This window comes from Silene latifolia, unplaced genomic scaffold (genome assembly GCF_048544455.1).
Source record: "Silene latifolia isolate original U9 population unplaced genomic scaffold, ASM4854445v1 scaffold_20.1, whole genome shotgun sequence".
Taxonomy (NCBI): Eukaryota; Viridiplantae; Streptophyta; class Magnoliopsida; order Caryophyllales; family Caryophyllaceae; genus Silene; species Silene latifolia.
The window spans coordinates 7,278,639-7,298,513 of NW_027413163.1; positions in this window are offsets into that span (position 1 = coordinate 7,278,639).

Below are 19,875 nucleotides of genomic sequence, written 5' to 3' on the forward strand. Positions count from 1 at the left end.
TTCCAAGTCGTCAAGCCAAGCCCAAATTTGATGATCAACTTGGAAAGTTCATGGAAATCGTGAAGAATTTGGAAGTCTCAATTCCTTTCACGGAATTAATCAATCACGTGCCGGCCTATGTGAAATACATGAAAGATATCCTCACAAAGAAGAAGTCGATCCGGAAGCTTGAGACTATCGCCTTCACTATGGTGAGTAGTGCAATACTTCAAGGGAGTTCACCTCCAAAGTTAAAGGATCCGGGGAGCTTCTCAATACCGTGTACCATTGGCGACACAACGATCAACAAAGCCTTATGTGATCTAGGGGCTAGTGTGAGTGTCATGCCGTACTCAGTGAGTAAAAGGTTGGGGATGGGAGAGCTTAAATGCACCAACATCACACTCCAAATGGCCGATAGATCGACGAAGACACCATTAGGGATATGGGAAGATGTCCCCGTGCGAATTGGGAAGTTTTTCATCCCGGTGGACTTTGTCATTGTTGATATGGAGGAAAATTCCAACATTCCAATCATTCTAGGAAGACCTTTCCTACACACCGCGGGTGCGGTGATTGATGTGAAACATGGTGAGCTCACTCTAGAAGTGGGAGATGAAAGCATAACTTTTAATCTTGACAAGACTATGAGAGCTCCTCGTTTGCATGAACCATGTTTCATGATTGATCATTATAGCCGCAAGGATGAAAGTAAGAAATCGGAACTCAAATGGAAGAAGAAAATTGAAGATGCTCCATTCAAAGAGCAAGTGAATTGTGACAAGGAGAGCTTGCAAAGCTCATCAAAATCAATCAAGGAAGAAGAGGATGGCCTCATTGGCCAAGAGAAGAAATTGGGAGAGTTGTCTCCATCTAAGCAAGAGATTTTCAATGATCAACTTAATGAAGTTTGTGGTCTTTGGGACAACGAATTTGAAGGGATTTTTAATCCCTACATTGGTAATGCCATCGATCAAGATCGACAACAAGGACCAAGGTCTATTGAAGACCCCTACCATGATAATGAACAAGCTTTTGATTACTTCTTCAAGATGTTGAGCAACATCAACAACACCTTGAACTTGCCCCCTTGACATCTCATCATGAATGAGAGTTTGGTGGAGTCCTCCCTAAACCACCACTTGTAAATACTTCTAACTCCCTAACTTACATTTCAATTCTTGTATTGCATTTTTTGTCATCTTTGGATTTTTATTTACTTTGATCAAGATAATTGTCATGTTTGAGAGAAGTGAGAGAGGGACTAACAATTTCAATTGATGTGTAGTGCTTTTAGCTTAGTGTGGGGATGACAATTGCCTAGGCTATCCATGCCTAGTAGTGCCCCCACAATGACGAACACAAGACTTGAAGAAAGAATGGAAGAATGGTAAGGGAAATGCATTGTGCACGGATGGAACTGAATCCGAGCACACAGGGGGAGAATCCGAGCGGATTGTACAGAATCCGCCCGTCTTCAGTAATCCGAGCATACTGCAGAAAAGACGCCCGTCCTGAACTGAGCTGAATTTTGAAAATTTCTTGACTGTGACTGAATCCGGGCGTCCTGAGCAGCAATCCGCCCATCTTGAAGAATCCGCCCGTCTTGAAACCAAGACGCCCGTCTTTGCAGCTGAGGAAAACAAGCAAAATTTCCTGGACTGAAATCCGTCCGTCTTCAGCTAAATCCGCCCGTCCCGTGTCAAGCAAATCCGAGCATCTTCCACCCAATCCGCCCGTCTTTAGGCGAGTTTTCTAAAACCCAGAAAGAGCAGAATCCGCACGGATTGGGTAGAATCCGCACGGATTGCCCCTGCAGATTCTAAAATTTCGGTCTCTTTAAAACCCCTCCCACCTTCATTAATTCATTCATTCATTCATAAACACTACCCACAACATCAAAACCCTCATCCTCTCCATCACAAAAACAAAAACCCTCAACAACATTCACCAAAAACAAATCAAATCATCCTTCCAACAACAAATCAATCACTTCTTCTTCAATAAAAATCAAAACCATGCACAAAATCTTCAACCTTTGAGTCGATTTTTGATTTCATAAAGGCAAAGCCTTTCACCTTTAAATCGATTTGGGTATACTACAAATTGAAGATTTTTCATTCTTTTCTTGGTTAGTTCATCAATGGCAAGGACTAAGGGAGCAACAAAGGCAACAAAAGCACCAAAGGCTAAGGCACTCTCACAAAGGCAAAAGGCTCTTCAAACAAAGAAAGCATTGGCTATGGTGGTAGCAACACCAAGCTTGGAAGTGCAACAACAACAACAACCTTCTATGGGAGCAACAACACCTTCTACTCCGGAAATCGATCAACTTTTGCATTATCCGGAGGTAACTTTTATTTCCGATACCCATAGAAATACCTTTGCCAAGTTTGCTATGAAGTTATTACAATCCACCAAATTTATATGTGAAGATACCTTAGAAAAATTGGGTGTTCTTAAGCAAACTAGAGCCTTTTTCAATGCCATGGGGTTGAAGAAATTGTTTGAAACAAAGGAATTGACATACCCCTCCCTTACCTTGGAATTTGAAAGTCACCAAAGTTGAGAATAGGGAGAATCTCGAGTTTCGTCTAGCTAATGTTAGTAGACGCATTTCCTTTAGGGAATTGAGTGAAATTTTGGGTCTTAGTGATGAACCGCGTTATTTTAAGAATTATGGAAAGTATGACCCCGAACCTCTTTGGGAGGCAATTTCCGGGAGGAAATTTGAGGACTTTCATGCGAGTCGTGCTCTTTTGGTCCACCATCCGGGCATAAGAGTATGGCACAAGGTCGTGGGAAACACCATAATTGCAAGGAAAGATACCAACCATTTCACCAAACTTGATTTTATTCTCCTTGAATCGGCTTTGAACATTGGAAGAGTACACACCAAGCCTTACAATTCTTTGAGGCTCTTGGTAGATAGATGGCTCAACATTGATTGTGGGAAGAAGGGCACTACCGTTATTGTCAATGGCGGCCTAGTCACTATCCTAGCTAAGCACTTTGATCCTAACTTCAATAAGGATAACAAGTACAAAGCAAAGGAGGGTGGTCATCTTGTTGATTTGCATACTATGATACACAAGTTCAAGTGGGTTACCCATAACCCCCTTGAAACTAAGTATGGATGGCTCACTAGTGAAGCTAGATCGTTCACCTTGCCTTCAAAGATTTGTCGTCTAAGTGTCCACCGGACCAATTATCTACTTCCCCTTTCTAAAGAGGCCGAGTATATTATTCAACAACAAAAGGGTGATCTTGAAATGCCCTCCTCTTCCATTGTCATACCACCTTACCCCTTTGAGTATGAAGAGTTCAAGCCGGAAGGAGTTGAAGCTAGAAAAGATTATGTGACTCTTCTCATGCAAGCAATGCACAAGCAAGCCTTTGAAGATCGGAAAAATGCTTACTTGGCTCAATATCCACCCCTCCTAAACTTAGCTAGGCAAGGACTACTTGATCCATCTTGTCCTTTGCCTAGTTGGGCGGATAGAGAAGTCCTATTTTCGGGTGCATCTAGGATCGTTTTGGGTGACAATGAGGTTGTTGGTAATGATGAAGAAGTTGATGATAACATTGATGAAGAAGCAAGTGAAGAAGGAGAAAAGGACGGTGAAGATGATGATGAGCAAGATGAGGAAGAAAGTGAAGAAGCAAATGACAAGGGAAGTGGCAATGTGACCACTTCTAATGAGGAAAGTGATGGTGATAGCATGATGGAAGATTAGCAAGCCTTGGAGACTCCTACCCTCTCATGGTTTGTCTATTTCTCTCTTTGTTTCAATTATAATTTTGATCATTGTTGGAGTAGTCCTAGCCCCATAGAGGACTCACACCTCGGTACCATTGAGGTGTTCTCATTTTATTGTTCCCATTTTCAAAATCCAAAATGACAAATTAGTTTCATGCATTGCATAGTGTGTGCATGAACTACACCCATCGTTGGACATTAGCAATAGTGTCTCACTCGGTTTGGGGAAGTTAATGCATACACAACGGGAGGTAATCTAAATTATCCTCTCCGTCATAACAAAAACCATGCATCATGTAGTGTAGCTTAGTGTAGATTGCATTTAGTGTAGAAATCATGCATCATCTTTGCATAATTTCCATCATTTTGGCCATTGAGGACAATGCCCATATTAGTGTGGGGATGGGAATTCTAACATTTAACTCTTATTCAAAAATCCAAAAAAATTGAAAAATTTCAAAAATCATAAAAATTTAAAAATTGAAAACCCAAAAACATGTTTATTTCCTTTTGTAGTCTTGTATATATTGTCTTGTATATATTGTGTTTGTTCTATCCTTGTTCACACTGATTGACTACGCCACATCCGAGACATAAGGATCATGAAGACCGCATGGTATGATCTTTCCAATCTCCTTTTTCCTCTTTATGTTGATGACTATGTGGCTTTATTTTGATTGATGCGGTAAAAACAATGTGAACTTAAAACTTGCATTTAGTTTATATGTCATATTAGTTAATAGAATCACTTGCATTAGGATGTTTATATTAGTTGCATCATTGGCATGTAGTTGCATGTTAGAAATGTTTTGAAAAATGCCTATTTAGGAACTTTGACAAGAGCAACTAAGCCATTACAAATACTTGTTCAACTTAAGACTTTGCCTACTAGAATGGTTGTAAAACACCCTAGATAGTGTCATACTAGTATCTTTTGACCCATGACCCAAGGCCTAGTCAAGGGTTTGCATGTGAGTCACCTATCCAACACCGTGATGCGATGTGGACTTGGTTAACTTGTCTAGGTGACCTTGTTTGACCTTGTGGTAAGGCAACCCAAAAATATTTTCTATCAATAAGCTTGAAGTGCTCATTTCAAAGAAATTTTGTCATGTGGAAGTAATGTAATGCCAAGGAAACCTCAAATGTTATGAATTGTTGAAAGTTGAGAAATTTAAGTTGTTTTGATGGACGCGTACCACTTCGATGTGCTTTGGTGCGGGATCCATTGAATTGAGCCCCCATACGGTTGTGAATTCGGCCGCCCAGAGACAGAGTGACGATCACCCCGAAAAGCTATTGTCTAGAGGTTAACCGGTTGCCTAATACGCGATTGGCGAAAGCAAAGGACACTAGCCCGGAAGGGACAAACCCCATCTTAAATTTTTGAAATGTGAAAGTGAAATGAGGACAATTTTGAATACTAGTCATATCCACCCGTTGTGAATAAAGATTTGAGCATTTCATTCCCAAAAAGCCTTTTTGTCAAGCCACTTGGTCCAGCTTGGGACGATCCATGACCTTTACTTTTGTAGAGAATTCGAGACTTGTCATGTCATATGCTACTAGCATCATAGGTATCATCATTCCACCACCATCCGATCGCTCTTGACGAAAGCATTTGGAAATTGAGGACGAAAGTAGTCTAGTTTAACACCATTTGGAGGTGATTTGGTGCCATCCTCTTAGCCTTAGTAATTTGTTGAACTAGTATTTGTGAAGGATTACATGCTCTTAAATTTGTTCCTCTTTAGTGCCTCCGCCACTTGATGAGGGAGTGGCTATTCTTTTTGTAGATGCATCCATTATGTGATTTTGTGTGCTTAATGTTTGGATGTGTCGCCATTTTGGCAAGACCCACCTTGCCTTGCAAGAAGGCATCCTACCTCATGGTTGTCTTGTTGTGAGTTGAAGGGGCGGAGTGAGACCCGCTAATTGTCTCATATCGGCTATATTATTAGGATATGTTAGTATTGGTCCTAGTCTTTGTCACCTCTTTACTCGGGACGAGCAAAGGTTCGGTTTCGGGATATTTGATGTGACCCTAATTAGCGCATATTTAGCCCCCGAATTAGCCTTGTTCCCATGCTTTTTAGTGCATATTTGGGTCATTTCTTATCTTTAGTTCTTTGTTTTGCATATTCTTTGAGTTTTTGATCCCTTGGTAGGAAATGAGTAAGAATCTTGCATTTTCATGGCAAAACGAGACTAAATTGATCGAATTCAATGACCAAGCATCAAGGAGAGACAAGATTAGAAGGCCTTTGTACATATTATAGTAGAAGAGCAATGTTGAGAAAGGATCCTTGAGTCCCCAAGGAAATCCCCAAGGAATTTATGAAGAAAAGGGAAGAAAAGAAGAAGATATGTTGCTGAGTGGCTCGGATTGTCACCAATCCGTCCGTCCCGCAGCTGCACAATCCGAGCGGCTTTGCTCTAACCCGCTCGGATTCCACCTCCACAATCCGCCCGGATTCCCTTGAATCCGCTCGGATTCCAAGGCCAGATTCCGCCCGTCCCGACCTTATTCCGCCCGGATTCCAGCACAGCACGATTTCCTCTTCTCCAAGCTACAAAGAAAGAAGCCCTTCTCTCGAAAAATACTGGGTCCTCCTTGCTCAATCTAAAATGTGTAATTACTAGTTTAGCCCTTAGTTAACCCTAATGCATCCTCCCTAATTTCCACTATAAATACCCCATTAGTCTAATTAGAGGAGGATGTTCTTCTTATCAATAATTAGAGTAGTTAATATCAATCAAATCTCTCTTTAGTTTTGTAATCAACAATTAATCAAGTTCTAATACAAGTTTTATTTCCTTAATCTCTCTTTTGTTCATCCTTTATTTTGGGTAATTGAAGATTATTTGGGTTATTATTGGGAGATTGACAACCTCTCAATCAAGCATTCAAGTACTTCTTTTATCTTTCCTTTATTATTGGAATCATTAGTAGGTATAATCTCTTAATCCCTTTTTAATTATTGTTAATTACTTTCATTTATTCATCATGTTTCATATTGTTGGTATGATTGACAACCTTGCTAGCATGATCAACATGATAATGAGTGAGTAGTCTCTTAGCTAGGGTTAAATGGGTGATTAGGGGAAACCAACATGGGGAATGATTCATGCTTAAATTAATATGCTTTCATGTTTTATTTGCTTGCTTGTTTTGATCTCAACTCATGCACATGTTATATTTGATGAAATGCTAAGCCTATGAATCCTTGCATTTACTATCATCTTCTATCTTTTCAATGAGACTTGTAAGACATAACCCAACTCGACTCTCATTAGACCATGCATGTTGTTGAGTAGGGAAGATTAAGTCGACTTGTAGGTGTTGTACAATCTAATCGATTCGGCTCCGGGACCCAAACTTTCCTAGGATTGTAAGATATAACCCAACTCAATCCATCACAACAATAATTGCTTGCTTATAATTTGAGAACATGTTTGTATGATCATATCCCATGATTCCCCTATGATCCCATGACACCCTAGTGCTTTTAATCAATTGTTTACACCCCTTTAATTCATCTTGTTTGCTTATTTTCATTGCTATTTTAGTTTAGTGACCTTCTACATCAACCCAATTTGTGACACCCCTTAGACATTACTAGTTGCAATAGAAATCTCATTTCAATACCCGTCCCTTGGGATCCGACCTTTACTTACCTCTTTACTAATTGTAGAGTTGTTTGTGAAGTTATAAATTGTGTTTTGATTCGACTGTGACCCAACGACCACATCTTTAATTGTGAACACGAAACGGACTCGCATCATGCAGCTAGATGATCTGGAGGAGTTTAGGCTCAACGCCTATGATAGCTCACGTATCTACAAGGAAAAGACGAAGAGATGGCATGACAAAAGGATCTTACCTCGGGAGTTTCATGTCGCGCGTAAGGTGTTCTTGTTTAATGCCCGATCGCGATTATTTCCCGGTAAGTCAAGTCCAAGTGGAGCGGCCCTTATACGGTGATGTTTGTCACTAAATTTGGGTCTGTTGAGCTCGAAGGTCCCAAGGAAAATAGGTTCAAGGTGAATAGGCAATATGTGAAGCACTATCACGAAGCAGACAACCGTGTCGAAGTCTTGTACTTCGACGAGATTGATGCTTGATTAATTGATGCCGTAAAGGTCGCGGGACCTCTTAAACTCGCGCTTTCCGGGAGGCAACCCGGACTGTTTTTTGTTGTACTTTTGTTAAACTTATTTCTTTTCCTTTAGTTGTGTGTTGAACTTTAAACGCCGAACTATGCGTCCCTCGTATTTCCTATACTTCTTATATGCGTTTTGCAGGTGAAGCAACTCGATCGAGTGGTTTTTCTACTCGATCGAGTACTTTTGCTAAGGTTTCCCTCGATCGAGCAATCGCTTTCCTCGATCGACATGCCGCAAATCCCATTCTCTCGATCGAGTAACTTATCCTCTCGATCGAGTGTTTTTGACACCAAATCTTCTCGATCGACCCGTTCTGAATTGTTCGATCGAGCAGTTCCGTCTTCCAGTAGCTATTTTTCATCCGTGAGTCCGCGTGTGTGACTACCTATGACCTCCCATGTTCATGGTCGGTTTGGAGAGGTCCCTCTTTACGCCATCTTGTAAGTTTTCCGACTCCCGTTACCCTTTTCTCCTTAGTTTGAATTTCTTTCCCTATTTTTGGTACAATGAGGACATTGTACGGTTTGGTTTGGGGAAGTATACATCCATATCTGTGTCAAAGCATGTTTCCGCATTTTCGTTTGCACATTTATTCATTTTCGCATGCATTGTTGCTTTTAAATAAAAAAAAACCACATAAAATTCAAAAATTTTCACGTTTATTTCGAGTTGGAACGTTTGAACTTTGACGCTACATTGAATCTTTACTTCTGCCCGTATATTCTTGACATATTGTTGGCATGATAATGTGCATAATATACGAGTTTTTATTTCTCTCTTATCTGAACGAATAGACTTGACTCACGTATTGGCAAGCTATATTACATTATGAGGTTAGAGGTTTATAAACTGGTGACATTCATGACCGGTTTCATGTAGGATGTGAGTAGTACTCTCTATAAGGCATGTAACATCAATTTGCATAAGCATGAATCTAGTCTTCTTAATAATTGTATGCATTCGGTCTGTGGATGGTGACACATGTTAGGAGAGGCAATTCCATTTATTTTATTCTACCTATGAGCCTCACATAGCCAAATTACCTTTTTGTCCTATTAGCTACAATCTACTTCCTCCCATCCACTCCAAAGGTAACATGGACCCACTTTTTCTCTCACAAAAAGCGGGTCCATGTTACCTTTGGAGTGGATGAGAGGGAGTATAATTTTGCCTAACCTAGCCAAGCTAGTGATGAGTAGCTGTTTGGGAATCTTTATTGCAGTTTGGTTATATATCTAATTCAGAATTCGGTGGAAGAATTGAAGGGAATGAAAAGAAAATGCTATGAAAAAGAAAGAAAAATCATATGCGAAAAATGAAAAATTGTATAGATGATTTTTACTCTCATGTCTTATTTGTATCTTATGGGGAATTGGCAAGTTTATAGAGTATTGTGAGTTGAGTGCATCCAATTTGCACTATTTTGTATTGATTTATATTGATTATGAAGTTGGGATGTAGTTTCAAAATTTGGATCCGTTGTTTCTAGTCTGGCTATTAACACCATATTTCCAAATTCATCTTAGCCCCTTCTTACCCATTACCTCACTTTCCCAAATGAAAGTCCTCGACATGTGTCTTGGTGATTAGTTTGGTTGGAATGCATATGTACGGCTGTAGAGACTTTATTCATGTTAAACTGCATGCATGTTCTTATAGGTCGAGTTAGGTGAGTGTCTTTATTTCTTTCTATCTCTCACTTATATACTCGCCTTGTGCCTAAATTTGAGTGTTGAGCGACCCGTGAGAGTCCAATATCTTTGAGTCTTGCAAGGTCGACGATTCAGTAAGTTTGAAATATTGATTTAATTCATTTGCACTTATCACTTGTCACTTTGTTAGTTGTTGCATTAAACTGGTTTTTGTGCATGATTTGTAGCTGATGCGTTGGTCCCGTTCCACTATCTGTTCTTAGTTGCATTCATAGTTTGCTTGGGGACAAGCAAAGGTTTGGTTTCGGGAGATTCGATCGAGTAACTGCAGGGGTGACATCTGGGGTGCATTCTGATCTCGGCCAACTCGATCGAGTAACTTATGAACTCGATCGAGTAAGACCAACTCGATCGAGTAACCCTGTGACAATTATAATTCGTTTTAACACTCTCTCGTATCATCATGTTGGTGGTTCTTGTGATAATGTTTCTTGTTGTGGGTGCGTGATATCGTTGTTCCGTCTCAACGGTGGATATAAAGTTGTGCATATTTGCATGATTTATACAACTTCGGTGGTGTTTATTTAATTTTGAATACTAAATCATATTATCTGAGGTAACGTAGTGTGTAATGGTTATAATTCTAGTTGCATAATTTGTATGGTTGTATAAGAAAGTAGTTGATGCCATGGTTGGTAGTTGATGATAGAATGCCTAATTATGTGGGTCACTGTGCCAATAGTTTCATATATATGAGTCATATGTATATAATGTCAAGAAAGTGTCGTAGTTGACATGAGTCAAAATGCGTAATATGGTTCGTTCGTAATGTCTATATGAAATAATATTTTATCGACTTGCGTATTCGTGGAGTTGTTTTGTTGGTGAACGTCAGGGACGAAGTTCCTTTTAAGAGGGGAAGAGTAATGTCGCGTGGAAAATGACGTAATTATAGCAATTTTATAGTATTTTATGACAATTTTGAAGTATTTAAAATGGTTGTTGGGTAATTTTATAATAGTTATTGTGCAATTGAGTAGTAGTTTGTAATTGTTGAATAGAACAACATGTTATTGTATCTTATTTTCAATTAGTTGTCCTCTGTGTTGTAATGAAATTGGATGTTAGCAGCAAATACTAGAGTTGTTTGATGCGTGTATTTTATATAAGGTTTTTACCTCATTTTTACACGCATTTCTGTACTATTTATGTAGTATCTAGCTACAAAGGCCCCCGAATATTCTACTTCGGTTTGTCTTGTGTAAATTGCAGGTACAGCCCGGAAAGAAGATAAATCGAGCCTAAACTCGTCCCATTTGCATACATTTATGGAGAACAAGGAATTGGAGCTTGGAATCTATCACTTTGAAGACGCGTGAGCTGGTTTCGGAAGGTGTCAAAGTGCCTTAAGGGCTAATATAGCTCGATCGACCACTTTTCAGTTGATCGAATGCTCTATCTCTTGAAGTTTCACTCGATTGAGTTGTTTTCATACTCGATCGAGAAGGCCATTATAAGAAGCCCTCGATCGAACAGTTTTTCCAATCGATCGAGAGGAATTGCTGCTTAGTTCCTCGATCGAGTGGTTTAATTCCACTCGATCGAGAGGTTTTATCCTGTAGCCATGTTTTTTGCCTTATTTCGTATGGGCTTTGTAATTAGGCTTATAAATTAGGTTTAGCAGTATGTTTTTCGTGTGCTACTTTATATTGCAGACTACGTTACTTTCCTTTGTCTCTTCCCTTTCTCTCCTCTACCCTTACTCTTCTCTTTGGAACTATGACAATCTTGTAATCGGTATCATACTTCCCTTTATTTTTCTAATCTTAATATTTTGATTGTTCTTATTTCTTCTCTTCATTTATTTGCATATGCTTCTTTTCGAATCTTTATTATTGCTTACCATCATGTTTAATTCTTCTAGACTATGTATGATTGTTGCTAATTCGATGATAATACGCAGCTAATTCCCTTTTGCTAAGACTTAGGGAATCCATGATTATGAAGGAGTTTTAAATTGATATATTAGGTTTAATGCTTGTGTAGTTTATATTGTTAATCGTTACATTTAATTGTTTCTGTCTAATCGAGTCGACGCAATTAGTCATTTAATCACAGTAAACCTTGACCTAGACCGGAAGGTTGGAAGGGGTGAGACTTGTAGCGAACATTAGGGCACGTAGTGAGGGCGGAAGCTAAGCTATTTGTGCTTTAGGGCGAATTGAGACCGGAAGGAGATATTCATTGCCCCATAGACCATACTTGCATTGACCTGAGACTTAGATTGCTTGACTGAATGATCATGGTGAACCGACTGTCTTAGCTATTTTCTCTCTATTTTCTTAATTCTTATTCTTTTACCTTTTCCCTCTTCCTTAATCTCTTTAGTTTAGAACAAACAAATTCAAACCCCCAGAAATTGGCTACCGTGATGGACTTAGTTAAAGCTGACATTTTCCCATCTCCCTGTGGAGATCGACCCTACTTACTGCTAGCTTCTGTTAGTGTATCTAGGTTTATTTTTGGTACCTGGCGAAGGTATCATTGTTGTTAGTAGGATTGTGTTGTGTGGTTGAAGTAATATAGTGGAATGAGTGATGTGTTATTGTGAATTGGTAATAGGACTGTCGTTTTTGAGTATTTTGTAATTGGTAATTGTTGGAAAGTAATTGATGAAGGAATAGTCTGATAGTTGTGTTGGTTTACGTTTGAGTAATAATATGAGATGAGTGCAAGTAATAGTCGAGTTGGTTGTTCTTGTGTACAATGTGTGATTGGTTATTTGATGGGGAGTCGTGTTGTGTAATATGTGCTAGGGTAGATGATGATGATGGCTGATGAACATACATAGCGGGATAGTATTTCTAAACGATCGTGTTGACCTGTGTCGGATAAACAATGGTGGCTACCTCGGTTCCTTTGTCTTTGTGTCGCGGGGGAGGATGAGTCGAACTTCGGGGACGAAGTTCTTTTTAAGGGAGGAAGACTGTAATACCCGTACTTTTAGGGACCCGTTGACCTACGCTGACTTACCCTAGACACCTATCTTGACCTTCGGAAATCTTACGAGTGATGACTTGTGACGATGCGAGCTTTGGTTTGTGTGTTACTCGATCTAGCTGAGGCTACTCGATCGAGTAACTAGGGAGCTTGATCGAGTAGAGGTCACTCGATCGAGTAAGTTGATTACTCTATCAGTAACGGGTTTGCAGCGGGGAATTATAAATCGTTAATCGTGAAACCCCAAATCATTTATCTACCTTCTTCCTAAACCTAAATGCCATCACCTCTCTTCCCCTTTACCATGGTTCACCTTCTTGAGGTCCTTGTGAGTGTCAACACCTTAGGGAGAGTCGGGTAGCGGTCTTGACGCCGGATTGCTGTGTAATAGGTACGTCGTCGTCATCATCCTCGTCGTCCTTGTTTTCAGTTATGTTTATAGAGGTAGTAATAGAGAGTTGCGGTGGTTGTATAGGTGGTTTTCATGGTTGATTGGTACCTTGTGATCGAACGCGGAATCGCTGTGATTTGCTAAAGGTAGGTTCACCTAATCAGTACTGTTGATTATCTAGAGAGTCTGTTGATGTTGTTTGGTTGGTTTAGAGTCAGGATTGTTGATTGGTTGTGGTAGTTGTTAATGTTGTGTTGGTATAAAAGTAGGTGATTGTTGTTGTACAACTGATTGTGATTGTTTGTCTGTTGTTCTCGAGGTGCGTCCTTGGCTGAGTCGAGTCACTTGCGGGAGTGGCTTCACGCCCTTGATTCGCCCTCCGTGGAACCCGCCACGGGAGGGGATGTGCACATTAAGGAACATGGTTTTATCGATCGGATAGATGAGCGGGGCTTAGGTGGGAACGGCTCCGGTCCCCCACTGGCAGGACTGGTCCTTCGGGCAGTCAGAGATATGCGGTTGGTTGGAGGAGGTGTGGTGTGTGTGCTATTTGTACTTGTGTTGTGTCTGCTTTTGTTTATCTGTTATCTCAGTCTCTGACCTTATGTGGTTTTATTGTGTTGTCTGTTTGTGTTGTGTCTGCCGTGATCCACTATGGTGAGCAGTCAGTCTTAGCAGGTTTATGTATGGATCTTAGCTGGGTTCTTGGAGGGATGAGTCTACCACGAGTCATGGTAGATATAGCGTCACCTAGTCGATAATGGTTCTGAGTTGTATCTTTTATATCCTCAGTTGTTTGTAATTCACTTGTAATATAATATAAACGTTCTTTTATCGACATTTGAATATTACTGTCCTCGGGCAACCGAGATGGTAACGCCCTTATCTTCTAGGGAATGTCTTGTTAAGGCTCCTTGGTGGATGGGGGTGTTACAAAAAATGTGTCTTACACATCATCTAAAAACAAAGTCTATAAATTCCCCAAAATTGAACATCTTAGATGTCTTATGGCGCATCCTGATGATTCCGACAATGAGGTAAAACATCTAAAAGCCAAGGTTAGGACTTACTCCAAAGAGAAAGTATGTAAGATTCTTGACAAACTTATTGATAAGTATCGTTCACAAACAAAAAAGTTAGATGTCATGCAAGATGAGACAGAAGAAATTGCTCAAGAAAATCTTCACCTCAAAAATGAACTTAAAGCAACAGACAGTGTCACCGTTACCTCTGAGGCATATGGTGAAGTAAAAAGAGTAAACAAGTTGAACAAAGAATTGTCCAAGGAACTAGAGTGTCTTAAGTCGACTCCCAATGACGTTTCTGATCTTGAGAATGTCAACACTACTCTAATTATGCAAATGTCTATGATAGCCAAGGAACGTGATGAACTTCTAAAAGAACAATCTATGTTTAAGGGTGTGATTGATGAGGTAGTTGTTGAGGTAGAAGAACTTAAAGCAACAGTGTCTCAGACTGTTATTTTTGACAGTACTAAGGAAACCTCAAATGAACTAGTCACTAACCTAACAAACGAGAATGAGTGTCTTAAAGTCAACATAGATGCCTACAAAAGGGAGATTAGAATGTTTCGCGAAAAGTTTGTCAAAATTCAAAATAAATCTCCCGAATGTAGTTCCTCTAGATCCAAGATTGTTCACTTAGATAGATGCAGCTCTTGTCTTAAGCTTAATGTTCAACAAAAATCCAAAACTTTCATGGAGCTAAAATCTGAATATGTTATAATGAAGAAAGAGTTTGAAAGTTCTAAAAAGAGAATAAGTATCTCACTTTTAGAATTTGTAACACCCCCATTTATTTAGGATCCTTTAGCAAGACATTCCCAAATAAATAGGACTATTACCATCTCAATTTCCCCAGATAGTGAATAACAAAGTACAAAATACCAAAGTACTTTATATAAAAATTTAGCTATTACATGTTTATTACAACTTAACCAAAATAAAACTTAATATAAATTAAAGTATAACTCGCAGCGGAAAGTAAATAAGTGATTAAACAATCTATGTGGTCTAGACTTCTAGGTAAACTGGCCAAGTCCTCACGCATTCCCATAAGCTCCCAAGTCAGCTAATCTTTAATACCTGTCAAATCTGCTCCCCATTATGGTTCATCACAGGTGTTCACGAATACACCGTCAACCTCGCGGTTGAGTAGAATCACTACTACAAATCCAGGCAACTACAACGCCCCTTTAACAACGATTATTCACGAAAATCACAATAGACGTTGTAGAATGTATGGCGCGAATTTTACTAAAATCAATTACAACGGGTATGGTTATAAAAACCGTTGTTATTAGTTTTAACAACGGGTCACACATGCACAACCGTTGTTAATAATTTGGCGCAAAATTGGCGCAAAGTTAGTGAAAAGTAATCACAACGGTTATTTTTGAAACCCGTTGTTAAAACTTATTTAACAACGGGTGTTTTTTACAACCGTTGTTAAAACATATTTCACAACGGTTGTTGTTTAATAACCGTTGTCAATACCTTCCATACTATAAACCACACAAACAAGTCTCTGCATGACCACAAAACACAACCCTTAATACACAAACACAAACACAGCAGACAAACAAACACAAAACACATACACACTCTCTTTCTCTCTTTCTCTATTTCTCTCTTTCTCATCGTCGCTTTATCTTCTCGCCGTCACTGTGATTTCATCGTCTATTACGTTCGTATTTATCGGGTAAATCTCGTCCACCGTTAGTTTCATCGTCATTATTTTCTTTTTCTATTTATTTCTTTTGCATGTATGTGTTTTTATCGACCATTATGTTATTTGTTTAAGTATTGTTCGCATAATTAGTTACTAAAACAATGAAGAAGCAAGATGAAGAAGTAAGATAAACATAATTAATATATATATATATATATATTTATAAATACATAAATTAAAAAAAAAAAATTACATATGTAAAAATGCAATTCTTATATTTTCATGGAGGATCTTATTGTGCTCTATCGTATCCGTCCTCTCCTCCTTGGCTATTTGAGGTTTCGTTGCAGCTTGCTATATCGTCATATAGCCGCAATCGCTTCGCTCCGTCAAGCCATTTTCTTTGGCGTGCTTGATGCGGATCGAGCTTCCGCAAGGTAGCTCCTGAAACTTTCCTCAATATGGAGGAACCGGCGGATGAAGTTGTTGTTGTTCTCGATCATGGTAAGAGTCTTTAGGATGAAATCATTCATTTTGTTAGAGTTTTTTGAGTTTGACTTGAAAGATTAAGTAGAGTTTGTTTTAACAGTTAGAGTTTGGAGATGAATATATGAGATAATGGAAATGTTAGTTGAGATATGCAATGTATTTATACTAAGCAATGTGTGGGTTGAGTTAATTGCTTTTTAATTAATATATATGTTAGGAAGTTGTGCCATAATAATCATCATCATATCTCTCAATAATGCTGCTTCAAATCCTATTACTAACCCTTCTCATTCCATATTATCCGTTCATATGTACAGTGATGTCAGTAATAATGCATGCATCGGAATTCTAACAGGCCGTAATTATGCATGCATCTAGTAATATTTAATTTAATTTTTTTTTTATTTTTTAAGAACAAACAACAACGGTTATTTTAAAACAACCCGTTGTCTTTAGTTATAACAACGGTTTTGTATATTACAACCCGTTGTTATAACTTTCCCCCCAAAATTGAGTCACACTTTCCACAACGGGTTTTTATACATAAAACCGTTGTTAATAGTTTTAACAACGGTTTGGTTAAGTAAACCAACCGTTGTTAAAACCTTCTACAACGGACGCTTTAACAACGTCCGCTTTTTTATATAACAACGGTTTTTGACCGTTGTTATAGCCTGTATCTGTAGTAGTGAATAACCACCACAACAGAAGTAAGATGAACACAATGAATATGCATGATACGAAATGTCAATGCCAATATAATTAATCTCATCACCCGAAACACCCATTCATCCCGCCAATCCCTAACCCGGGGAAGCCTCAACCCGAAGTTGAGTAACCAGGATAAACCCGAGGACACCCAGAGATACGTCACTCGAAGGCTCTTACCACGACGGTGTCAGCCAGAATAAATCTGAAATACGTCACTCGAAGGCTCTTACCACGACGTCTGCCAAGATAACCCGAATAACCAATGCAATGCTATGCCAAAGTATGCAATCTCAATAATAATCTACATCACCACGAAGGGACGTCTGCCTGTTTTAAACTGAATAACCAATGCAATAACAATAATCATCCATCATAAATAAACCAACCAGCCAAAGGCTTAAATCCATCCAACATATATTCCAGCACAAAATGCCATACAAATAACAGATATACAATAAAGCATTCAGTTGAGTAGTTATCCTACCTGACAAGCAATTCCTCTCAAGCAATCTAAATAATGCAGCTAGAAGTACTCCTCCACAAACTCGTCACCTAGCATAGTAAATACTTATAATTACCAACTATTTATTTCACTTTCATAATTAAACTATTTATATTTAATTACATTAATTATTTAACTAATACTATAAGGTCACGGTCTTAAACCCTTCTTATAATAACCACCCCAAATGTACACAATCCCACGAGAGCACCCATACACCAAATTCCCCCACGACACACAAACATTAATTAACGAATTATAGAACGATTACACGATTTAATAATAAAAAACCCGTCTTAAACAATTATAATAATTATAATTACTAACTAATTAATTATGTAACACAATTAAACTAATTATAAATTAATTATATGAATTATATTATTACGTAAAATATTAATTTAATAACCCGTCTCAAACTAACTAAAATCCCGACCCATAACTAAAGTTAATCTAATTATAAGACGATAAGACGATAAGTAAATAACTAATTGGACCCGTCTTAACTAACACCCAACATCCCATACCCATACCTACGTTAACCCAAACAAAACCCCCACACCCCACAAAACCCGTGTACCACCACCAAACCTGTTAACCAACGTCACCAACAACCACACCCAGCGCGAGCCACCACTTCCGACAACTCAGCCTAGGTCCTGCCTCCGACAACCACCGCCAAACATGGCCTCACCATCACGCCCTAACTCCGGTCGCATTAGCATACAACAACAACGCAACACTCCCACCCCCGTCAAACACACACGACACGCCACCACCGGCACCACCGTAGTCTCGTTTGACCCACGGTGGGTCCACGAAAGCGCCACCACCTAAGGGTAAGGTCCGACCCAATGGCGAGGGTCCTAGGTCCAATTATACGGTCTTAGCAGTGGATCCCCTTAAACAACCATTAACATACAAAATTCGGAAACCTTCGCAAACCACCACTACTAACCACCCCAACACCACCACCACCGTCGACCCATCACCACGAATCCGACCATCCCTGACCCGAGTCAGGTCGAGTCACTAGAAAGTGTCCAATTTGGGTTTAAACGCATATCAACAACCAACAAGAAACCGCCTGAAACACCCTTCCTCGAGGTCCCTGGTGGTCAACGAAAGTCACGTGTGGTCCAACAGAGGTCTCACGGTGGTCCATGGTAAGGGTCACGGCAATAGCAAGTCGTATGGTGGTTTAATTACGAGTTTAACAAGTTAATAAAACACGAGTTATATTATAAGACGGTTTCTTACCTTGAGACGATAATAAAGCTAATTTATTCCTTCTTTATTCCCTAGCTCCCCTTTATGTGTAAAATATGTGAATAAAATCTATTAGGTAGGTCATGCCTTACTTTTATACTAGTAAAAAGGTCGTCTTTAGGAAACTTATTAGGAAATTACTAATTACCAACCATTATTATTTTATAAATATTATTATTACTATTATTACTATTATTATTATTATAACATAATTACCGTTTATTATTATTATTATATAAATTATATTATATTATTATTATCCAATTGCCATACCGACTCATTATTCCATTATTTTATTTTATCATTCCATCTTATTCCTAATTATTAATTATAAACGTCGTAATTAATTATTAAAATGCTTGAAATGTAAATATGAATTCCACCTAATTACGAGGTATTACAGAATCGATGAACTAAGCAAGGAACTTGTTGAGGCTAAGAATGTTTCGAAAAAATGGGAAGGAAGTCAAAACGTCTTAAATTTCCTCACAAATCAGCCTAAGAGATGTGATATAGTTGCTAGTCTCGGTTTAAATGGAACGGTCAGTCATACTGTTACATTCAAAAGTCGGATCCAACCAAAATCGATTTTCGAAGTAGGAAATATGTTGGTCTTCCCGAGTACATCATTTGCAACTATTATGGTAAAACTGGTCATGTCTTCAATGCTTGCAAGAATAGACATAATGACATTAACAAGAACATTAAAGTTGTAAAGCAAATATGGATTTCAAAAGATATTTTGAGAAATGCAAAGGATAAAAAGGGACCCATGACAGGGCTGTCGTATGCCTATCAAAAATAACCAACTGGTCTAACTAATATAGCTAGGGAAGTCAGGTCGATCTCCACAAGGAGGCAAGATATCTGTAAAAGGTTCGCCTATTCGGTCACAAATGAGGGGTTTATAATTGATTTTCTAAACTAAAAGGTTTAAAAGAAAAAGAAGCAAGGAAAGAGCAGTAAAGGCAGAAAATAAGGATGAGACTATCAATAAAGAGGGGACATGTCAGGATTTCGGTTCACTACGGTAGTCTGCTGACTCAACTGTAAATAACTTAGATAAATTACTGTGAGACGGATATGGAAAGGTCCTTCTGGTCCACTTTCTATCCTAGGTTTCCATTAACTTAACTTCCGTCCTCGTCAGGGTAGTCTACTGTTCATAGCAGGTCTATTTAGTCCAATCTTCCGATCCAGGATTAAATTTAACCAGATTTAAAGGTAACTTAGAAGCGTGCACTCAACTAAGTCGGTGATACAG